This window comes from Astatotilapia calliptera, chromosome 20 (genome assembly GCF_900246225.1).
Source record: "Astatotilapia calliptera chromosome 20, fAstCal1.2, whole genome shotgun sequence".
NCBI lineage: Eukaryota > Metazoa > Chordata > Actinopteri > Cichliformes > Cichlidae > Astatotilapia > Astatotilapia calliptera.
This window is the reverse complement of record NC_039321.1, coordinates 26,150,196-26,156,195: the sequence shown is the minus strand read 5'-3', so window position 1 is coordinate 26,156,195 and position 6,000 is coordinate 26,150,196.

Below are 6,000 nucleotides of genomic sequence, written 5' to 3'. Positions count from 1 at the left end.
TTTTCCTCATAACTGGTGGTTGCAAGGTAGTCTTGGAGCAGTTTTAAGACCTCTGTGAATATGGCAGACAAGTTAGCACCAAGTGGTTAGTAGTCACCTGACTGCAGAACTTTAATAGACATGAACAAGTCTTAATTAAAATACTTGAATGTTCTTCAACAGGCTGTTCTTACACTTACCCACCTAACAAATCACATAATTTGTCAAAAAAAAGTTGCATTTAAAATGTCTGAAAGCAGCAGATTGCTACCGCCAGCGGCCTGTGTCAGCACAATCACAGTGGCTATGTATCTTTACAAAAGTCTTTAAATGGTAGAAAATCCAGGCGAGTTGCAAAAAGCAAAAATTCCCCTCGTACTGAAATTACTTAGAGAGAGCAAAGCCATATTTTTTTTTTTTACCAGGTTGTAAACCTGTTAATTTTATAGCTGAAGATGGGAATTCCATCATGGGATTTTATGGGGATGGACTCACTTTTTGGAGTTAGCTTCAAGTAGCCATTCAAGGAACTGCAGTTTTTGGCATTTCCTTATTGGTTTAAAATTTCAGCCTTGAAGGCTGCTGCTTGTGAAAAATATGTGAAATACGCTATAAGCTCATTTTCCCATCAATGAAAGCTGGTAAAGCTAATGAGCATTCATCACTCAAACTCACCACTTTGAGCTCTTTCGAGGCTTAAAGTTATGCATTCTTGGAGTCCAGGGCTGCTTTAAGTAGCAGTTTGGTGCTGTTTTGACTCGTTTAGTATTTTACTAAAAGGTTTCACTGTTCTTTCTATTTGCATTTTTTTTTGTTGTTGTCAGATTTAATAGACTGGATCATGTGCGGCGTTAGGTTTAACTGATAACTCCCTGTTTTTTGTCTAAACATGGTCATAAACACATTTAAAAAAAAAAAAAAACACTAACTAGAGGGTTTCAAAACTTTACGCACCAATAAGCAAGGTCACGGTGGCTTCGTCCCTCTGTTGCAAGCACTCTGTGGTCTTTCGCTGCAGCTTTACAGATTAACCACAGTCAGTGTTTAAATGCTTAGAGAAATTCTGTATAAAGTTAAATAGCTGTCTAACAGAACGCAAGGCCCATTGTGATTGCAAAAAAGCCAGTGCTGAACTCTCCCCCTTCATTTTCTTTTTCGTTCCACATCTCCCCCCTCTTTCCCCTGCCTGGTCACTAGCATGCTTCAGGTGTTCCACAGTCAGGCCCTGTGATTAGTCTAATTTGCACAAACGCTAGCAAGCGTCGCACCTGTTGCCCCTGCGCCGCCTCCAGCCGCGGTCCCTCAGCCGGCTGACAGGCCTTCCCTTGGATAATCCAATCTCTCTACGAGTGCAGGACAAGGGCATTTGTTTTTTCTACCTCTTGTCTCCCCTCATGTTCTCATGGCCACCACGCTCCCGATGGCTCATTATTGGACCATTCATAAATACTGCCAGCCAGTACCCACCTCCCTGTTCTTTTAACAGCTTGCTGCTGTTTTCCCTCATTGCTCCTTACCAGCACCTTCCTTTACCTGTCAGTGAAGTGACTAAAGCTTTCCTTCAGGTTCAATAGAGGCCCCACAGCCTTATACATGACAGCCCTCCAGTATCCACGTACTCCATTTGGATTTGAAACAGCGCCAGGAGAAAATCAAGTGACACGGGCCACACAAAGTGGGAGGGTGGGAGGCAGGGAATGTGATCCCACTTGATTGTTGAGAGTTTATATAGCGAGTGATGACAAAGTGCTTTATGACTTTGCGGTGTTCGCTGGGCTCTGCGATTGAAGCCTTATACAGGCAAAGCCCCCTGGTGACCTTGGCTTGTCAAATGTTCTCATTTTCACCAGGAAGGAGCCAGTGTTCAGCGGCCGCTCAGAGCTGGTAGGCTGCTTTTAGAGGGGCAGCCACAGAAAGCTTTTGGAGGTGACCTATGCTTCCTCACATTTATTGCTGAAGCACGTTTGAGGAATTGTATCATTCATAGAAAAACCACTAACCTATAAGCAAATGTATATTATAAAATACAAACAGTACAGCCCAGCAGCTCAGAGAATCTGAACTTACTCCAGAGCTTTGAGGTGAATGCTAACATGCTCACACTGGTAAAGTTTTATCATGTTTCCTTTTTAGTTTAGCACAGTAGCATGTGATCCCTCATGAACAGGCAATAAACATAATGCATGATGATGATGGGAATCTGGAAAAGTTGCCACATGTATTTGTTGAAACAGCAACTACTACGCAAGTAGACTTTTTTAAACCAATGCCGCCTTACAGGAAAAGTCCGAACATCATTGAAGTCCAGTTTGTAATGAGGGGGAACATGAACGTACGTACCACATCTTATGTTAATCCACTGAACAGGTTTTAAGACCAATCCCTATTATAGAATATTATCTAATGTTTATAGAAGCTTGAATCTGACACTTCATTCTGATATAATTTGAAATTTTAAATGTAGAGATACCTACTGTCACTTGAAATTTCAAGTTATGAAGTCCAAGTTTTAGAGATACATAACTAACCCAAGTATTTGACTTACGGATGGCAAACAGTTAAAAAAAAATCATCAGGGTTCATTTGCATGATCAACAGTGCTTCAACATGCAGATCAAAGGAGCCAGGGATCAAACCACCAACCTTCTGATAGGTAGAAAATACAAGTCTAATATACTCCATTTATATTTTGTGTGTATATATGAAGATATCTAAATAATGTTCTCCTTACAAATTGGTATAGAGCCTGAAAGTCCAGTCTGAGCCCATTCCAAATTTGGACTTCAGTCTGGGTCAAAGCACTAGACCAATCAGACAGATCAATTTGATGAACTTTGATGAAAACATCTTGAAATAATTAGGAGAGAAACATGGATTTCCGTGGAGAAAATGGACATTTCCAGGTGATAAGTGATAAGTCAACCAGTTTTGTTTTCAAAGGTCTGATAACGCATCACATACTGCTGTAGATTGCTCCCAGATACATACAGCGTCCACGCTATCTGACAGGGAAGAGGAACTGTCAGGTTTTCATCCTCTTCGGGAATTGTCCGTGACCTTTCCTATGCAAATCACAGAATGCTTCCCGTTGGAGGCAGATGTTTGGAAACTGGGTGGAGCTTGATGCTTGAAGAACTGGATCTGTGTTGCTAGGATGTAAATTACCCCAAATCACTGTGATGCAAAAACAAAAACTGAGCCAGGATCAACACTCAGGTTGTCAAAGAGTTTTAAATGAGTGGAGATGATGTGCGCACGTGTGTGTGTGCGATGCTGACAGAGCCACGGTAGCCCTCTGCTGCTGCAATGGGCTAACAGCCCTTGCATTGATCCAAGGAGACACTCAGCCCTCTAACCTGCTGAGTGCTCAGTTCCAGTGAACAATGGAGTTCAGAGCACGTCGATACACTATCCTATTGAGTGCTCTCCGTTTAGCAGCAAGATTGATGAGGTTAAGGCTCCCAACCGGGGAGCCAAATGGTGTCAAAACCAAGGTGTTGCTTTGGACAACCAATCCTTCACAGCTCTACCACACCGAGAGGCTCTGGTTAGTGGCTAATATGCTATCCCTAACCAGGGAATACATTTAAACAGTCACAAGGTTTCTGAAAGGGAATGCAAATTGTTTCGGATGTTGTTGAAGCTATTAAAATGCAGATGAGAATATGAGGGTAGGATAGATGGCGCTTTCTTGCCTGGAATGCACTGTAAAATCCCCAAGACACAAAATGATGTACAAGCGGATTTATTACTGTAGGTCCCTATAAATCTAAGGTTGGCCTGAACTCCAGGGAGAGGTTAATGGATTACAAAGGGATGTGGTATCAAGCTTCAGAGAAGTTTATACACCTCATCAATATGTGAAATGCTATTGATCATTTAGACTATGATAAATTAAATTCATACACTCGATAACGTATGGCAATAAGAATGCCTTGTGTAGGTGGAAAAATGCTTTTTTTTGAGCCCATCCACAGAAAACTACACATTGAGAAAATAAACTGTGGCAGTGATTTGATCTGTGATGTCAGCGCTTAGAAGGCCACATATTCATCAGCAGCCTGAGCTGTACATTTAAGGGAAATGAAGGTTCACTGAATTGTTTCCAAAGATTGCCTAAAAGTTTACTACAGATAGATATGACAATAAGCTAAAATGACTTTAGGAAACACAACAACTCAACTCAACAACTGACATTCATACACAGCTAAAAAAAAATAAAACAAATGCTGTAAAATCCAGTCCGGCTTCATCCGTTTGAAATATGGCGCCAAGTAGAAGCAGTGAGTCCAATACTTTTCTGCTGTGAAAGTGATAAATATCGGATTGCCTTCAATTAAAGGGGAACTCCACGAAAGTCTGTAAAGGAGTACTTCTGCAAATGTGCAAGAAAGGAAGGAAAGGTTTTATAAAATCTTTGAAGCTCCAGAGGAAGCAGCATGAAATGTGATGATAGCACAGCAAGTCAAGTCTACATTAGCCACTACTTACACACTCTTAATGCCAGCTATGGTGTCTGCTGATGATTTGCAGTGTAGGTAATGTAGGCACCAGGTTTTGACAAGGAATAACAACATATGGAAAACCTCTTGGTTTAATCTGACAGCGTAAAGCTGAGCGCGCAGATCTGCTAAAATAAACCTTTATGGTTTTAGATAACAGAACTCGCCTCCTCCGGTGGTACCTCAGGTCATCCCTGGCATTTTGTGGCCCGTTTTTGCTCTGATCTTGAAATCCTCTCAAGACTTACTGTGTGGTAACAAACTCTGCGGTCATCATGCAGCAACCTCCAGGACTGAAAAAAAGGGCCAAAATCTGCAGTTCCTTGAGTCTGGCTCCAAAAGTGAGTCAAGCCATGTGTTAAAATGCCCAACTTAACAGCGGAAATAAAACTGCTTGCATCCAGATCCAAAAATATTTTCTCTACAGCAAATTTCCTCCATCATGACAACTGTACATGGGGTCATTTTTCATAACAAGTTTTAAAGTTACAGGCGTGGCCACTTTGACTGACACGTGGATGGACTTTCACTGCTGCAGACTTCTTTGTCGTGTTTGTGCTCTTTTTATAACCTCTGATTACAAAAACCCATGATGGTGGTGGCAATAATAAAAAACAAAAACAAAAAAAGGGGGGCTTTAAAAAACAATGAGCATCATCACAGTGGGTTTTTCCATCTTTCACATACAGCCTAGTCTCGGAAAAGGAAATTACGACTTTTTGTAGAACACCCAGACCATTAAGAATAATCAAAATTTACTGTTATCAATATATTGCCAAACTGGTTGCAATATTAGTTTATATTGTTAGAAAGGGGATTCTGAAACCCTTGACCTCCAGGTGGGGGGACATGCCATACCACCCACAATGGAGGGCTGGTTTTGGCCAGTAGTGGTGGTGAACTCAATCGACCCCTCTGAACTGGGCTCTGAACTTTTCTGCACCGTTTGATGTCAACGAGATTGGGCAAGTATCAATATAGGTGGTTGGAGTGCTTTGCTGTTTGTTTTTACAATGTGTATAATAAGTTAAAGGATTTTCTGCTTTTTATATTTATTGGCTGTGTGTTTGGTAAGTAAGTAAATAAAGTTTTTGACTAAAAAATGATAGCAAAATAAAAGTGTCATATTCACTGAATTGAAAACTGAGTAATAAACCAGGGCACACAATACTGAAAACCATAGGAAAGGCACTAATGACTCATCTGTAGAAATAAACAAACCTTCACCTATTTAATGTATAGCCGCGTCCACTCATTTCTGGAGAGAAAGCTGAAAAAAAAACTCCCTGCTATGTCATGCTTTCTGAAAATTAACTAGAGTAGAGGAATATGTACTTACAGTATACATGCTTGACTGGTGCTGGAGTTACAAACAGATTACAGCTGGTTATGAAAGGAAACCACACCCCAAAAGAAAAAAAAAAGAAAGTCTAAAAAACTGATATACAGAGATTCTGGTGTGGCTAAAAGTCTCAAAATATTTCAAATCAAACAGAAAAAAAATCATGGATATAAGAAA